This window comes from Aythya ferina (genome assembly GCF_964211825.1).
Source record: "Aythya ferina genome assembly, chromosome: 2".
NCBI lineage: Eukaryota > Metazoa > Chordata > Aves > Anseriformes > Anatidae > Aythya > Aythya ferina.
The window spans coordinates 45580704-45599782 of NC_140297.1; the positions used below are offsets into that span (position 1 = coordinate 45580704).

The 19079-nt window shown below is 44.2% G+C and overlaps 1 long non-coding RNA gene across 1 annotated transcript in view; it reads right to left on the bottom strand.

Annotated features, from left to right (window-relative positions):
- Positions 1 to 19079, bottom strand: part of LOC311433027 — a 99770-nt gene that overhangs the window by 60918 nt on the left and 19773 nt on the right. The window contains exon 3 of the long non-coding RNA XR_014690508.1: positions 18709 to 18809. This is a non-coding gene — a long non-coding RNA (uncharacterized lncRNA). The remainder of the gene's footprint in view (positions 1 to 18708; positions 18810 to 19079) is intronic.

Sequence of the window (19079 nt, forward strand, 5' to 3'; positions counted from 1 at the left end):
GAACCATGAGCCGGCGGCAGGAGCAGCCCGAGGAGGCCCCCGGGGACGAGATGTGCCCCATCTGCCTTGGCCCGCTGTCCAGCGCAGCTCGTGTGGACCCCTGCAGGCACTCCTTTTGCCTGGAGTGCATCCACGTCTGGGCGGAGGCAAGAAACACCTGCCCGATGTGCCGCGGGCCCATTGTAGCAGTGGTGCGCCTGGCCCGAAGACCCCGCGGAAGATTCCAGCGGAACGCGCGGCTGGGGCGGCGGCAGCAGCAGCAGCGGGGGCAGGGGCAGGGGCAGAGGAGCCCCTCCAACTACCGCTCCCGCAGCGTCTCGCCCCGGCGCAGGGCGCGCAGCCCCTCCACGGAGCGTGGCCTTGAGAGAAGCTTCTCCTGGCACGCGGGGCAGGTCGGGCGCAGACTGCCACGCTCCCCGCAGGACGCCGACGTCGGGGACACATCCTGGCTGCACAGGGTGCGGCAGGAGGAGCCGGGACACGGGGACCACGCGGGCCGGCAGGCCGGGCCCCCCGCCTGAGCAGGCGGCCGGGCCTCACCTGGGGACGGGCTGGGGGTGGCAGCCACGATTCCCCCAGGAAGAATAAATTACCACTCTTCCATCCTGCAAAGCCTCTGCCTGCACTTCTTCCCGCATCGCTCAGCAAGAGGGGGGTTGGGGGGGGGGGGGAAGGGGGCTGGACACAGCCCTCCCCTGCTGTCCCCGCCATGAATTGTTTTGGGGATGTCTGCTCCTGATGGGGAATGGCTGTGGGTGGCGGGTCCGTGAATGAGACTTGGGGGTGAGAAGTCATTTGGGGGATGGGAAGTCAACATGGGAGTGGGAAGGTGTTGGGAACAGGAGCAGACACATGGTGACGTAGCCCGACTGGAAAAAATGCTGACAGCAAAAGTCTCCGAAAAGCCTGGCAGCAGAGAATGCCTGCCAGCTGCGGAACGGGGCCTGGCAACCTGCAGCATCCCTGGAAGGCGCTGCTGGCCTCCTGCAAGTGCAGCCTAAGAACCAGAGGCTGTCTCCAGGTGCCACCACCAAGGGCAAAAGCAGGGAACTACAAGAGCAATGGGCTGTCTGAGAAGGAGGAACGGCTCTGGGAAGGGTGCCATTCCCAGAGACTAGGAAGCATCGGTGTCTATCGCTCGTCTCAGGTGAAACACAGAAATTAGCAGCAGCTTTTGGCTGCTCTGAGGAGGTGGTGTCCTCTGCTCTCTTCTGTCTCTCTTAATAGAAAAAGGACTCCTTGTCGACCCTAAATGGAGCGCCTCTCCCCCTCAGAACTTCTTGTGCTGCACAAATTGTTCTTGCCTACATGACATCCTAAATCCAGTGAACCTGTGCTGGGGATTCCCGGCTGACTCTGAACTCTGATGGGAGCCTCACGTCTTTGCAGTGACGCTTTGTTCTTGACTCCTTGGGGCCCACCCTCGGGCCCACTCCTGGGTTTGGTCTCTTCCAAGATGGCTTTTCTTTATTAGCCCGACACCTCTCTCCACGCTTGCCTTGAATCACAGAATATTGCCCAGTGGTGGTTTGTGGCCATGTGTAATAACGAGAACTTTTCAGCAAAGAAAGCCTCCGTGTATCGCAGCACCCTACCAACTCCCACTTGCCGTCTCTCCACACCCGCAGGCAGGGGGGCATCCCTGAAGGGCTCAACCCTTTGGAAGGTCACGGCATGAGCTTCGTTGTTGTCAGAAGCGGGATTCTGTAAAACGTGCACTCCGGGATGCTTTTGAGGAGATGGTAGAAGAACACTGGGAGGTGCACGAGGCTGTCCTGGTTTCAGCTGAGACAGAGTTTGTTGTCTTCCCAGTAGCTGGTATGGAGCTGGGTTCTGGATTTCGGATGACAGTGATGCTGACAACACACCGCTCTTTTAGTTGTTGCAGAGCACTGCTTACACAGATGTTGCAGGAAGCACAGCCGAAAGCATGACAGATACCAGTAGAGTCAGATTATGCTCCATTTTATTGCCCGAATAGCCTAACTTTTATAGTGAACTTAACAGGGGCGGTGTCGTGTTTTATCCCGGCCGGCAGCTAAACACCACGCAGCCGTTCGCTCACCCTCCCCCTCCCTCTCTGGGACGGGGGAGAGAAATGGAAAGTGAAGCCCGTGAGTTGAGATAAAGACAGTTTAATAAGACAGAAAAATAATAATAACAAAAGTAATAATAACAATAATAATAATAATAATACAATGGTGATAATAGGAAAATAATAATAATATGTACAAACAAGTGATGCACAATGCAATTGCTCACCACCCGCTGACCGATGCCCAGCCTAACCGAGCAGTCCGGCCCCCTCCCCCCGGCTAGCCACCCCTATATATTGTTTATCATGACGTCAGATGGTATGGAATATCCCTTTGGCTAGTTTGGGTCACCTGTCCTGGGTCTGTCCCCTCCAAGCTCTTACTGCACCCCCAGCCTGCCTGTTGGCAGGACAGAGTGAAAGGCTGAGATGTCCTTGGCTTGGTATAAGCACTGCTCTGCAACAATTAAAACATCGGGGTGTTATCAGCACTCTTCTCATCCTAAGCCAAAACACAGCATTCCACCAGCTACTAGGAAGAAAATTAATTCTGTTCTAACTGAAACCAGGACAGGCGGACAGTGTTTCACACAAGATTATTGGTCAAAAGCACTCAGACAAACAACTACAAGAAAACAACCCCACCTGCAAGAAAACAACCCCCTTGTGATTAGCGGTCACATAGACCTTGTCCTTGAAGCCAGCTACTGGTAACAATATTTTTCTGAATTCCTCAATTGGGCGATGTGGGAACACTGTCATGGGAACTTCTCATAGTTGCCCTGGTAGCTTGGTTTGCTCAGCTACAGCAAGCCATGGGATTTTTGCTCTTTCAAGAAATCCCTCAACACACAGAGCCAAGGCCGTTCCAGCTGCCCACACCGCCCTGCCAGCCAGGAGGCTGCGGGTGCACCAGGAGCTGGGAGGGGACGCAGCCAGGAGAGCTGGCCCAAACTGGCCAGAGCCATGTCCCATACCCTATGGGGTCGTGCTGAAGACTGGGACTGAGCAGGTTGGTCAGAGTGTGGCTGCCACCACTCAGGGTCTGTCTGGGCATCATCACTCAGTGGGCAGCGAGCAATTGCATTGTGCATCACCGTGCATTCATCCTGGAGGAGAGAAGGCTCGGCGGGATCGTAGCAGTGTCTAGACATCCCCAAAGGGAGGATGCAAAGAAGATGGAGCCAGGCTCTTGTCAGCGGTGCCCAGCGGCCGTACAGCTCTAGGTGGCCCTGCTTTGGCAGGGGGCTTGAACCAGATGACCTCCAGAGGTCCCTTCCATCCCCAGCCCTTCTGGGAGCTTCCTTCTGGGTAAAAAACAGGGCCCTTTTATAGCACTGACACAGAAGATGGCGTAGGATGCCACCACGTAACAAGGGAGGTACTGCTCAATTCTATCTTCCACCTGAGACAGCCAAGAGGTTGCAGTGCTCCTGATTTTCTCTAAACAATCCTAGGTTTCTCATGCATATTCCCACTGTCCCTGGCCAATTTCCACCTTCCCAGGTGGAAAGTTGTTCCTCAGTTTCTTGATGTGTCCTCATCAATGGTGGAACGCAAAAAGCGGTGTCACTTTCCAAGACTCTTTTGGGAGAATTAGGAAGTAGGTATTCTTTATGAACAACACTGGGTATGTGGGGGATAATTCCACCCAACACGTACAGCTAAGCAAGACAAGGAGTACTTATTTACGGGACGGGGATATCCATATTTATGCAGTTCACAAGAAAAGGCAGGATTTATGCTAATGGTTTCTCAGAACTAATTATCATGTCGTCCCTCCCGCCCTTGCAGGTCAGGTAACCTCTGGTGGTTGCACTTCGGGGCTTTCTGATGAAGGCTCATCGTCTTCTTCATCTCATACTTCTCTTCTTTCTGTTTTGCGCATGCTCAGTCATTGTTTAACTGCTTCAGCACTTTCAGTCTTTGAAAAACTCAGCTAACTTAATTAAGTTCTACTTTGGGCACCGTGTTCCTTCTTCAGCCTGGATTTTGTGCATAGAGCTCAATCTTCTTATCACATGAGGCTGATACAACAACCGAGCAATTTAAACTTTTGGGCTGCTCCTGTCTCCAACACCTTCCCACTCCCATGTTGACTTCCCATCCCCCAAATGACTTCTCACCCCCAAGTCTCACTCGCAGACCCGCCACCCACAGCCATTCCCCATCAGGAGCAGACATCCCCAAAACAATTCATGGCGGGGACAGCAGGGGAGGGCTGTGTCCAGCCCCCTTCCCCCCCCCCCCCAACCCCCCTCTTGCTGAGCGATGCGGGAAGAAGTGCAGGCAGAGGCTTTGCAGGGTGGAAGAGTGGTAATTTATTCTTCCTGGGGGAATCGTGGCTGCCACCCCCAGCCCGTCCCCAGGTGAGGCCCGGCCGCCTGCTCAGGCGGGGGGCCCGGCCTGCCGGCCCGCGTGGTCCCCGTGTCCCGGCTCCTCCTGCCGCACCCTGTGCAGCCAGGATGTGTCCCCGACGTCGGCGTCCTGCGGGGAGCGTGGCAGTCTGCGCCCGACCTGCCCCGCGTGCCAGGAGAAGCTTCTCTCAAGTCTGCGCTCCGTGGAGGGGCTGCGCGCCCTGCGCCGGGGCGAGACGCTGCGGGAGCGGTAGATGGAGGGGCTCCTCTGCCCCTGCCCCCGCTGCTGCTGCTGCTGCTGCTGCCGCCGCCCCAGCCGCGCGTTCCGCTGGAATCTTCCGCGGGGTCTTCGGGCCAGGCGCACCACTGCTACAATGGGCCCGCGGCACATCGGGCAGGTGTTTCTTGCCTCCGCCCAGACGTGGATGCACTCCAGGCAAAAGGAGTGCCTGCAGGGGTCCACACGAGCTGCGCTGGACAGCGGGCCCAGGCAGATGGGGCACATCTCCTCCCCGGGGGCCTCCTCGGGCTGCTCCTGCCGCCGGCTCATGGTTCCTGCAGCTTCCGCGATGTGGAACCAGTCGTCCTGTGGGGGAGGCTGCCCTGGTGCTGGGCGCTCAGCAGCTGCCCGGGGTCTTCAGCACCTCGATGTCTCGCGGGTCGCCGGCAGGACCTCAACAACTCACGTGCCACCAGGAGGACTACTGCAGAGAGAAGCAGGAAGAAAATGTTGTATCAGCAAGCAGACATTCGCTTTCTAGGTTCTACCAAGTTGTCTAGAGTGCTGTAGCTGTCAGCAGTCTGTGCATGGATTGCAAACATTGCTACTAGAATGGCAAATATGCTTATGATCGGTTAGACTTAGCAAGACTACGCTGACTAGGCCAGATGAGGCACGTGGATGTCTATAGGTGTGAGAGCATTACCGAAGGCCCTTGATGGCTTGCGTGCAACAACAATGGCTTCGCGTATGCTCCCAGAAGGGCTGGGGATGGAAGGGACCTCTGGAGGTCATCTGGTTCAAGCCCCCTGCCAAAGCAGGGCCACCTAGAGCTGTACGGCCGCTGGGCACCGCTGACAAGAGCCTGGCTCCGTTTTCTTTGCATCCTCTCTTTGGGGATGTCTAGACACTGCTACGATCCCGCCGAGCCTTCTCTCCTCCAGGATGAATGCACGGTGATGCACAATGCAATTGCTCGCTACCCACTGAGTGATGATGCCCAAACAGACCCCGCGCGGTGGCAGCTACACTCCGGCCAACCTGCTCAGTCCCAGTCTTCAGCACGACCCCATAGGGTATGGGACATGGCTCTGGCCAGTTTGGGCCAGCTCTCCTGGCTGCGTCCCCTCCCAGCTCCTGGTGCACCCGCAGCCTCCTGGCTGGCAGGGCGGTGTGGGCAGCTGGAACGGCCTTGGCTCTGTGTATGCAGTGCTCTGCGACAACTAAAAGAGCGGTGTGTTGTCAGCATCACTCTCTTCTGAAATCCAGAACCCAGCTCCATACCAGCTACTAGTAGGAAAAGTAACTCTATCCAAGCCCAAACCAGTCATATAGCGATGACTCCAGCCTGGACCAGCAAAACGTGTTACTAGTCTTGAAAAAAAAACTGTTAATGCAGCTCTGCTTGTGGAATTTGCTTCCTGATTTCTGACACATGCCACTTCAGAGTGATTCAAATTAATCCTGCTGTGCTCCTTCAGTCTCTGAAATATTTACAAAATATCTCCTACTGAAAAGAACATAATGAAACAATGAAATAATGACAGTATGTAGAAGTAAGAAGGAATGTTTTAAAAGAGGCAGACAGAAAATACAATTAGCATAGAATTAAGTATAAACTCTCTGGGAAAAAAAAAAATAAAAAAAAAGTTTAAGAGGAGGTGAGGGAATACATACATCCTGAGAGAGCAAGCTCCATATACAACTATACAACTTCTGTAAAAACATGGTTAATGGATGTCCTACAAGGTAGAAATATCACTGTGCAGACAGTCAGTCTAGATGTGCGTCAACCCTATGAAAAGAGAACAGAAGAGCTATGCCTTGAGCAGTGTGTAGTTATATATGTAAAATAAATAAATAAATAAATAAAACAAGTAAATCTCCACAATCAAACAAAAACACCCTTTTCTACTTTATAAACAACTGTTGGTTATGATAGACTCATTTTTTCACCTGAGCCAGACAAAGTCACAGTCATATCTGGTCAGACATGACCAAGGAGGGTTAGGGCATTAAAACTTTGCTATAATATTTGTAACTACCAATTAAAAAGCTTTTCAGAATCTCCTGTAGTAATGTTGCAGAATTGCAGCACTTACAGCCCTTTCCAGGCTTCTGTCCAGAGGAGTATGAAGGGGAAGACCAACCTATTATTTGTTTAATGAAAACTGCATTTGCTTACAACCTGGATCAGTTATTTCCCCTCTCAAGAGAGAAAGTTTGAGTTTGTAACTTTAGGGAAGCTTGAAAATTATCTCTGGGCCATTACCGTACCACCCATCTAAAAATACAGTACAGGGGCTGCCGAGCTACCAGTTGGCTAATGTTTCAAAACCAAGGACAAATAGTGTATTGCTGTTCACTAAGGAAGGAGACCATTTCTAAAACACAGAAATCATACCACACAGTAATCGTTTGATGGTTTTCAGCTGTAAAAATATGCTAATAAGATCAATAAACAAAGAGAAAAAAGACTTTGAAATACGATGAATGCAGATAACACAGCTCAGTGAAGCAGAGATATTTCCAAATGGCAGCAAAGTATGAGCTCAGAAGCACTGCAGTGTCTTTTGTGAGTATAAAGAAATAAGCAAGCACCTAGCAAGAGACTTTAAAGCTGTACTTACACAAGGAAAGAACATCAACCTTAGATAGAGGCAAGGATTGTGTAGTGGAAGCTGACAAATCTGGACCACCTTGTGTCATTTACAGTCCCTGTATACTTAATTTTCTGACTCCAGTCTGACTTGCTGGGAGTCTTGGTAGACTTTTTAAAAAGACTAGTCTGTGGTGGAGGACTATCTTTTCTGGTTGTTCATTATCTGGCTGGATACCTCAACTTCATACCTTTTGCTAAGAGTTACAAAAAGAAGGATATTTTGGCTGGGTTTTCCTGCTTAATTCTGTCCCTGCTTGGAGTTTAACAATAAAAACTCCCTCAGCTTACTCTGTTTTCTCCACAAATACTGCCTGAAAAGGCAAAAGTGCTGTGCATCCATTTTCTCTGCCCTCAAGTTATCAACCAATACTACTGAGTAGATACATACACTCAGGTGATGCGAAAGTTTATATTCCAAATCTGAGAAAGAATGAAGGCACGTCTGGTGTGGCTCGCTCCAGTGGCTGAAAATTGGTTAGCTTCATTTCAAGCATAAAGCTGGCCTACATGACAGAGAAACCTGTTGAGTTCATCAGCTGTGAAACTGAAGGCAAGAAACAAAAATGTCATTGCAGTAGACTGTAAAACATGGCATGCCAAGAGGAAGTGAATGGAAGACATGACCTGCTCTTAAATACAATATATATTTTTCCACAATGTCAGAGACTGGACAGGCCATGCCATAGATTTCTACAAAAATAACCTCCTGATCTTCACGTTGTCCTCAGACCATGCTGGCTTGCAGAAGTACTGTACAGGCAGCTGCAGCTTTCAAAGAATGTAATGGGAAGTTAGCAGCACAATAGCTGCAGAAAGAGGTGGGTCATTTTGTATCAAGTCAATTTCAAAAGGGGATAGTTCAAGGCACAATGGTTTGGAAGCTTTACTGGGCGTTGTGTTTAGTTACACAAACACAGATTGGTTACTGCAGGTACAAACCAGAGCTGATGTGAAACACGCATAGGGCTTGGTGGGGATAAAAGGCCCATGCAGAAGTGTCTAGCAGACAATACTGATGCTGTTTATTTTCCCTTTACCTCCTGGAAACCATCCTTTCTTTTTGATAGAACATACATTTTGTCTGAAAAGCAATCACAGGTCGGTGCTTTGGAAATGCATTGTACATTACACTAACACAAAACAGGCAAGAAACTGAAGACGACTACAGAGGCTTTGTGAATGAGATCAGATTGTTGGATGGATCCCATTCAGCAGTGGGAAAAGGGATCACATACTATGTGAAATCACAAATGTTTCAGTGGTGAAGACTTTGGAAAGGGTAGCACTTCAGAGGTGTTTGTTCCTGCTTATTCATGCATTCTTTTCCCTCACTTGCATGCAGGAACATCTCATATTTACAGGAAGAATCCCAGTTACATTTTTATAGCCACAACCCATGTTATCAGAACATTTGACTGTCTACATCAGCCATATTTCCTGACCAGGGATTGTCCATTAGCAGGGGGTAAGGAGCTGGCCTTGCGGAAAGCTGTTGTCACTGCAGAATAGACTATACTTTTCACATCTCTACGTGCCCAGGGATGATATTCTGTGCCTTAATGTAACTATAAGGCTCTACAGCAGAAAATGCATGTTTTTCAGAACTTGAAAATTAATGCACTGAATTATGCATTGGCTAATTAACTTGTGATTCTTACAAAATGAACAAGGTAAATATTAATTTTTGTATTGCACAATGCAATTATCAGCAAGAGGGAAGACTCACATTTGATATTTCACAGCCTCACTTTCACTGGAGTTCAAGAACTGCACAGACTGGCTCTTTACACAGCAAAAGAACATTAAAGACAGTCCCATGTTCCTCAAGGGACAAACCCAGCAGAAAGCAACCAACACATTTTACAGATCAGAGATATCAGAGTCTAAAGCATGCAAGCAAGTATCATATGTTTCTCTGCATCAGAGCATAACAATTTATAATTTCTTGCAAGTAAAGTCACTGGGACTACTGGAGACCAACGGTTTGAAAGCATTTCTATGTATGTGTGTGTCTGGGCACACACAAGCATGCATGAATATAGAGATTACAGCTGAGAAGTGATTAGAAGCAATTATTAAGATAGAGGCAGAATACAACAAATGTGCTGTTTGACTACAGCATATATATATATATATATTTATTTATTTATTTATTTTTACTTTTCATTCCATCCTGTGTTAGTTTTCCAAATAAGGTCCTCAGTTTTCCAAGTAATACTGGTGTTGTGGTCAACATATCAGTCAAAAACAGTAGAGGCATGTCTCAGAAAATAAACACCTTTGTTACCAGCTGTAAATAGAAACTATTGTCAGATTAGTTTTGCCAGATACATCTAGCATTACTTGAAAATTAGAGAAAAAAAAATAGTACCAGAGATCAGACACACTATAAAAATGAACAGTTAATTCAGGAGCTTTACATTTATCTAGTTTCTATTACTGATTCCTTGAGAGATATAAAGAGGAATGCGCCTCAAGCACTGCACAAACTGTCTCTATGCAGCAATGTTATAGCATACAAATCTCATATGCACATTTGGGCCCTCCAACCCCACCTTGTAACTGTTTGCAGAGGTAAATGTGTAGCCTATAGATATCCCTACTCATAGTTTTTACCATTTAACTGGAGTTCTTCCTCTGAAAATGAGGTTATGGGGCCCTGCTTCCCTGTTAAACAGCTGTTATGATTTCTGTTTCACTGAGGCAGTCTATCCCATATGCACTGTTCATCGTTCCTGTGGCCAGAATGTTATGAAGAAGTGTTTGGAAGGACCTTTCGTTTGCTTAAATCCTTGGCTATTGTAACAGCCATTACTTTAACTGCCTTTCTCCCTTGAGTGTGAGCTGTTACAGTTTTCCCATAGCTTACCAGTGGGATACGTCACAGTTCCCAGGGTGCTTTCACACTGTTGATGTGACTGACATTTCTTAATGCAGCAGGACCGTGTTCACATAAAGGACATTATTATTTTTGGTCCTGAGGATCAGACAACTTCCTTTTTCTTTCCAGGAATCAATATTCTGCTTATCAAAAAAAAGGCTCCCAGGCCAAAACCACCACCTTTAGTCAGCAGCAATATGCACTAGGGGCGAAAGTTTATCCAAACCCCTGACTATGTAAAGAAATGAACCAGCATGAGCTTCTGGTGCAAAGAGTGCTGAGAAGGCACACCTTCCAGCTGCATATTCAGGCTACCTCTTCTTACAGCAAAGCGTGTGATGCTAAGCGAGGAGCTGTTCCTTCCCTCTGAAACACTCCCAGAGCTCCCTCTGCCCTCAGGTCTCTGAGCTATACACCTTACAGCTACAGGAAAATCTCAGGCTGTGATTCACAGGGCATCAAAGTTGCACCCTCTCCAGTCTTAAACCTCCAAGCGTTGCTTTCCAGGCAGCACTATTGGAAAGAAGCCAGAGGGTGAACTGCGTCTCAGCCTGAGGTCTGTAGGCTTGAAATCCAAAGAGTTTTCCCCCTTTCTGAGAACGGAGGATAAAGCTATACAGGCAGCAGGTTTGTTTCTCTGTGTGTAAGTGGTAAAAGGTGCTGCAGCTTTGAACTTGATTACCTACACACTAGTGTCTGTCCTTGACATAAGTGTTACTGGGGAGGCAGGGAAATGTTTATGCATAAAGACAGTAGAGATAAGAACAAAGATGCAGTTTCAGGATCATATATCCACACATCCATGGATTCCCCGAAGTGGGAAGAAAGTTAGGATCGGCATTTATAGAGATGATGGTTGTCTGTATAAACAACACAGCTGAAATGCCTGACCTTTCCTAACATGATTATTTCTCATGCTTAACATCTTTATACTAACTCAGGTTTTCATCTACAGGGGTATTCTGGGGACTTTAAGTGTGGCGTTTCTAGCAAGTCAATTCAGTGGCTGTAGTAACAGCACTGTCTTATATGAGTTTTACCTAAGTGAGCAGAAGCAGAAATTGATCTCCCAGTAGAAAGATCTTAAAGTGAGAGGCTGCTTTCTGAGCACTACTGTAGAGGACCTATTCAGAAAAGTCACCTGTTTGAGCTTGTAAAAAATGGTAATTATAGAAAAGTTTAATATTGGGTTAAAATGCAAGAAATACATAATCAGGGAAAAAAAAAAAAAAAAAAAAAAGCAAAAAAAAAAAAAAAAAAAAAAAGGAAGATGGAGCAGGCATGATTCCTAGTTTTCTTCCACTAAACAAAGAAAGTATCTCATCAGTAGTAACAGATATAGCTTCTGGACAGACTGAAACTGCAGCAGAAACAAGCTAGCGAGGCTGGAGCATGGGGGGATCTCAGTCACAGTGTCACAGCACCCTGACTCAGCTCATTCACGGGGCTCCTCAGGCGGCTAAGCTTAGCTCCGTGTTAACAGGAGCAGCCTCTGCACTGCAGTCACAGGCTTTCCTGATCCCATCCCTGCACATCCAGGCAGCATCCCCGTACTCTTCCCAGGCCCCGTGTCCCTGCTTCCACTGCCTCGAAAAGCTCACATCAGAAATCACACAGGAAAGCAAGTGTGGTCTTAAACTCCAGCCAGGTGTCTGCAAATCAGTTCAGGGCTTCAACCACAAAAGTAATTTCTCCAGAATATTTATTCCAGAAGCCTGACAATATCAAAATCAACAGCTAGTAGGTATTAGAGACAGTCATACATTTGAGGACCAGCTGTCACATGGAATTGATGGGCATGAAGTCCACACTATACACAATTATCTAGATTTCTTCTTATCAAGCTGCCGTCTTTTACAATTTGACTGCAGAAGCTTAAGTTATGAAAAACAGAGTGTTTGGCAAAATACCAGTAAGTGGAATTGTCAAGTGGTTTGAGGACAAAATTCATTTCTACAGAAACATCCACAATATTCTTCATTAACACAACTCAAAAAAAAAAAAAAAAAAAAAGAAGAAAACGATCTGCTGGGAATGTAATCTCTTATTTGTATCATAAGGGGGAGGAGCTAGCAAGTGGGCTATACTTTGAGTTTGGCCTCATTGCCTTCAACCAACTCATTAGCTTCAAATATCACTATGCCAGAATAGAGGTAAATATTAAGCAGATGCAAATTAACTCAGTTTTTTAAACTGAACATCATTAATTAGACAGAGACAAAAAACATTACTGTGCAATGCATAGAAATTAAAAGCACACAGGAGATGGTGCTTTCAAGTTGTCTCCAAACATAGCAGAATATAACTATTTTATGCTACCCAGACCCAATAAAAAGTTTTCAATTGCAAGAGTTTTCAGTCCCAAAAGAACATCACTTCCCTCAGAGTAAGAATTAGTAAACAGTACATGCCAAGACATTTGTGTTATGAAATCATAAAATTACTGAAAAATGGAAGTGAAAGGGACACCAAGAGATAATCTAGCCTATTTCTAATTCCATACAGCAGATGTGTAACTATTTGTCTATTGGAAAGTCACATAACTCATTTTCAAATATCTTCAGTGATGGAAATTTCAGTTTCCATAGGCAGTGCTTCACTCTTCTTATTTTTAGTTTTGCTAATGTATAAGCTCAGTCTGTCTCTGCAATTCCAGCCCGTTCCAATTCCTGACCACACTTGGTACAGGGTATTATGAAGTCCGGCAGAAGTACCAGGATGCTTTGTACCAGAAATATGCTTTTTTTCTTGCTTTTTCAAAAGACAGGACATTTCTATGTTCATAAGCATTACCTGATATTTTCTTACTTCTTTTGCTTCTTTCCGCTCTAGTATGTATTTAAGCAGGGAAAAAAAATATAAATTCTTTGTAATACACTTATAAATCCCTTCTGGTAGGGGACTTTATGCCTCTGTGCATAAACAAACAAATCTCACATCAGAGGTGGCTTAAGACGTCTTGTTTCAGATGCCATCACTTAAGAAGCCAGAGGTTCCAAGGTCACCAGTTCATGTTTGTTTTGTTTTAGTGAATGTTCAATATGTGTAACCAGTCTATATGAACAGGACTGTGTGGTAAACACTATACAGAAAACAGCAGAGTTTAGTTCACATTTGGGGGACTTGTACTTTTAAGTTTTAACCACTGAGCAAATGTAGAACACCATGAAATAAAAGTCACACAGGTCCTTCTATTACACATCTCCAGGAGATGAGATGATACCAGAGAAGGCATATCAACAATGTTCTGCTGATTTAACTTCATAGTAGTGTCACTTTTGCAATAATTCTGGAGCATTTATAAAAAAACAAGTCAGTTCCAGAACATTGTGCTCATCTCACAGTTTTGGAGGATGGTAAATCAGTTAGAAATGCATTCTGGTATCTGCAATGAGATCTCTCCTTTTTCTTTTTTTTCCCCAAAAGGGAAATCATTCATATCAGTCTCCAAACTGCATTTACTTGCATTTTTTCCAAAATCACCAAGACTGACTATGTCATTATCAAAACTTGGTATTTGTAATGCAGTGACTACAGTAAAATATAGATTTCCAATAGAATATTTAACAATTTAGAGACTGATCAAGCCATACTAAGCCTTTAAATACATCATGAAATATTGTTTCCAGGAAACTAAACATTAAACAGCAGGGTGTAGATTTAGATACGCTTTGCTTCATAAGGTGATAATGAAGTTAAAGAGACATCTTGAAAGTAATTATGTTAGACCACTACTGACAAGAGGCAAAGAATGTGCAATAAAATCTGCCAAACTCTACCTACATGTAAAAAGAGAAGAAGCTACATTGACCAGAAAGATCAGGCTGGGTTAATCAAATTCTCTTGCTTTGTAAACTAATTGAGACTCTCTCTCTATGAAGATGTTGAATTCTTGTGGTATACAAATGAAATGTACAAAGATAAATTTCCTAAGGGTTAATACTACAAGTATGTATTTAAAACAAACAAACAATCTTTTTTCACTACTTATATCAATGTTGAAAAAAACATTGGTAAGCCAACTTTAACAAACTCTCTCTTTCTGGACAGTAAATGTATATTGCCAGCAACCCTGGCTATAGAAGTGAAAAATCATTGAACTTAACCTTTATGTAGATTTGGAAATGGGGTCATGCATTCTTAATATCTGGCTGTGGTTCTGCTATTCTGCATATCTTAATATCTCACTGAATTTCTGATGATTCTCATAGAAGTGTCAGTCAGGAATCTACTGCAAATACATGAGCTCAAAGTACAATGAACAGATGAGAGTTTAGCACTAGATGGCAATATACCTTTGTAAAATAATCCTCTAAGGTGTCTGTAGATATATGCAAACATTTTTCTAACCTCTGTACTACTACTTAGCTCTTTTGTGGGTTTAAGCATACATTTTTATTTGCTTTGCACTAAAATAAATTTTCCTTTCATACTATTGCATTTTTCTCATTTCATGCTTTGAATTAAGGTAAGACACTACCCTGATCTAGAGCTGACAAAACAGAAGAGATTCACAGTTTAACTGAAAGGATGTTACACATTATTCACTATTCATTGTATGTGGAAAACATGAAGAACCGCATGATGAAACCTGACCAATTCTATCATGCTTGGAGAAACGTAAATCACAACAAAGCTTGGTTTTGTGGGCAACCACCTTCCATCTACTGATGTCAATCAGAACATGAGCTTAATCACGTACCTGTTAAACTCAGGATTCCTTAGGGCAGCCTTTTATTCCATTACCTGAATTACATTGATTCTCCATTTTGTGCTCATGCCCGAGCATGTAGCCTCTTCTAATTGACCAGGTCAATTATTCAGGTAGAATAGAGAGGATTGTACCACAGTTAACCAAAGTACTTTGTCTGGCTTACCTGTATTTGGTGCAGCACTTTTCTCAAGTTCCTTGGAAAGCCTAACATGTTATAAATCAAACCTGTAAACCCACACTTTGTAAAACTAAACCCACATTATAATTATCAACTAAGCTACTAATTGTTTGGTAGCTTGGTTGTTTCCAAGAATGATCAGCATTTGAAGATAGTATTAATCTCTCCGTGACAGAAGCACTTCACAAAGGCCTTGGCCACCTCCTTGCATGAATTCAAGCCCATTTTCCTGTTACCATCCCTTATTTTTTCTATGAAAATGGGTTCTTGAAGCTGACTCACCCACCCAACTTACCCTCCTTGCCAACAAGAGGTATAAGTAAAAGATCCCAAAAAAAAAGCAGCAGAGTACTTGCCACAATTGTCTGTTCATCACTTCAGCTATTGCCATATGGAAAGCTCGTTCCATAGTTTTGCACTTTTACACCTTTTGTACTTCATATGGACAATGTAGTAGGTAAGAAGACGGAACATCACTTTTTATATATATATATATGTATATATATATATATATATATATTAGAGAGCATATTAAAATTTCTGACAGAAGCAACTCAGTGTCACCATACTAAAGATTTTTGTCTCCAAAACTTCTCAACCTCCATCACCCTGATATTTAGTACTTATTCTAGTTTGACTTAATGTGAGCCAAATTGGATGTATGCCCTGAAACATATATAATTTGGTTATAACAACCATATTGGCAAGTCAATGTAAATTTTATTGATAAAAGTCACACTGGAAATATCAAGAACTTTGACAGTTTGATAACAGTCCTCCATTGTAACAGTTCTGATAGTTTCATTCAGAAAACATTTGTGTCAATATTTCAATCAATCACCAGTTGATCAACCACTAATTTATTAATTCTTCACTCCTAATTCAGGATTTAAGTGCCAAAACTGAAATTATCTCCACAGGTAGATCACGCTCATCACCAGCAAGATGTAGTACTTATGAAAAATTCTGGATTTGCATTTGACACCAGCTTGTGTTTTTATAAAGTACTTTTTGTTTTAGAAATTAAAAAACAAGAGTTAGTGGAAGAACATATCTTCACTTCCACATATTTACATTTCAAATCTTGCAGCATTGTGCTAGGGCACGATCAGAAATCATTCCAGCTGAGCGGAACAATTGCTTTAATCATAGTTACTGTGTGTTACTTCAAAGTTAAACGTAATTATTAAAAATTAAAGAAAGCAGGAGCCCAAACCCCTCAGGTATTCTAAGGCACATAAGGACAATAGCTTGATGCTTGATTAAACACGGGGAGGTTGTTTGAACTTATGTTAGCACCCAGATGAAACACTTCTGGCTTTAACACAAGATAGACAGCTACAATGACGGCTAGCTGGAAGAAAATGTTTTTCTCTTCCTCCAGTACAAGAAATATCTTACCTTCTACTGTCAAAATGACATGAAGCCTGACAGTCCCATACAAGTAATTAGTAAGTCTTGATGATTAGCTTACTGGTCTGAAGACCTTTGTATCCTAGAAATTTGCTACAAACCTTACCTCTTTCCTGCAGCGGTAGGTCCACTTATGTGATCCGGTCCGTGAAATGTTGCTTGAATTAATTCATGGAATTTGTGACAGAAGATTTAAGATGGCTGACACTGTGCAGAACTTAGGTTTGCATCTTAGTGATGGCCTAAGGCCAAAATTAACACCACCACAAAGTGGAATAATGCCACCTTCAATCTGATGTTAGAGTCACCACCTGTTAAGACACAACTACCAAGCTACATCTTCATCTCCTCTGCATCAGCCTTGTTTCTCTTGAGTTGCATGCTTTATGATAGCAAAGATGAATCGCATGAAACTGGAAAAAAGTGCTTATATTTGAAAGGAAGGGGCTTTAAAATACAGCAAAACTTCAGATGAAGATTGGATCTGGAATTTGATCTCTTTTTGCCTGAACACCAGCTTCCCATTTTTTTGATAATGCTTTTTCATCAGAGCAGCTGGAGGAAAACCATTTTCGTGTTCTCCTTCTCTTTTATTTTGAAGCTCCTGCAAACCAGTGTAACTCTATCAAAGATAAAGAGATAATCGAAATCATACTGAGTGATGATCTGGAGCACCTGATGCACTCATCTTAAACACAGCCACAAAACAGAAATCAGAAGGTGCTGAGGGTAATATCCATGGAAGAACAGTTGTGTAAACCTCAAGGGAAATGCATCTGGAATACCTTCATCAGCTTCTGTGTAGTTATTCTATATCTGCATAAGTATAATAGAGAAGAAGGTGGCCACTGTACAGAAAAGTTTTTTATGTCAGACTGATGTCAAGAGTACAGCTTTGGACCCAGCCAGAGAAGGCTGAATGGCCTAAGAATGACCACAGCCCCACTGCTTACAAGCCCCAGCACCAACTGCTGTCTCTTGGTTTTGATGCCATTGAAGGAAAATGATGGCTCCTGCCAGCAGCATCAAAAACATCATTCAGAGCTCTCTAGAGATCCTGTTACCATTGCAGATTTCTTTATTTTCAGGCTGTGGATGCTCTGTTTTTTTCATGCTGCTGACAAGCCTTGATCCAGGTCCCCAGGGAAGGTGAACATACTTCTAACCCAGTCTTAAAATGTGTTGAGAGAATATTGAATGCCAGCACTGCAATCATTAACAGAAAGTGTACATCTGATTAGGGCAGAATTCTTTCTGAGGTGGGTGTAATGTGTCCCTGTGACACAGGCATGGTGACATGACATGGCATTGTTCTCCTACCATAAAGGACCAAAGAAGTCTATGTTAAGCATTAGCCAAACAGAGGCAGTTGATACCTATCTATTTAGATACTAAGAAAATGATTTGGAGTTGGAACTCTTTTGTTCTCGCCATAAGTTTATTGCAGCTGAGTGAATGATGCCCTTGGTGTTCTTTATTGTTTGCTCATGGTGTGCAAGCAAGAGATAAACAGGAGCACTGCAAGTCAGAGGAAACATCCTTACACTGAACTCTGCTGAGGGACAGACACAGCCCTGATCTGAGTGGAGCTGGGGAGAGACGACATGGAAAAGACACAGAAGTGGGCATAGATATCAACACAGCAAAAGCCACAGAGTCAGGACTTCAACACTGGAGTCTGGAGCAAGTGTCCTGCCAGGGTACACTTCACAGAGGAGGAAGGAGAGGAGGCAGGGTAGGAAGTCTGGAGTCTTCCTATGCCTTCCTCTTTCTACCCCCACTAATTCCACACTGGAGCCTTCTATTAAGATACTCATCAGTGTATCTTCCACTGCTCCTGATCCCCCTTTGCCAGTGGAGAAGCTGCATATCAGGGTGCACATCCAGACAGATTTAACCCTACACTTAATAAAAGCTGGTGGAGGGAGACAAACATCTCATCTAGGAGAAAATTCTTCACATTGCAGTTTGGGGATAAGGGTTACAAATGTTATCCTTTGGGTGAAAGAGCTTTTAAAAACAACAGAACAAAATATGAACCTACTGAGAAGGGCTGAAGGTCCATTAATGAAACTTGTATTCCCTAAACAATTCAAAGAGTCTGCAGCATAACTTAACACACTGATTTTTCAGGTATCACAGTACATGACACAACACAAAGCTGTACTTTTACTTAATAATATTATGTTTAACATCATCTAAGTATTTCACCAACTTTACTGGTAAGATAAAGGCATATAATCTGTACCTGAGATGTTTTCCTTTGTACTTCCAATGTAGTCAGGGAGGTTCATTTATTGTCTTTATCATTATCTCCTCCTCTTCCACCTTCTCCTGTTTTAACACTGTCTGCAGGCATACAAAAGAATCTGTTACCTTGACTTTGAAACCAGCTGTAGTTTTTACATCACTCACCACCCACAATGGAGGATTTCTGAAGGTGTGAGATAGCTGCCACAAGAGCTCTATCTCCAAAGTTTCACTCTTGGAAGGAGGGTATGTGACGAAGCACAGTTTCATTCTCCTTCTGCGACCTTCATCAGGAAAAGATTAACACCAATGTGCCATAGTTCAAAATAACTCCAGCACTTCATGAGTCTCTTCCCACAGAATCAGCAG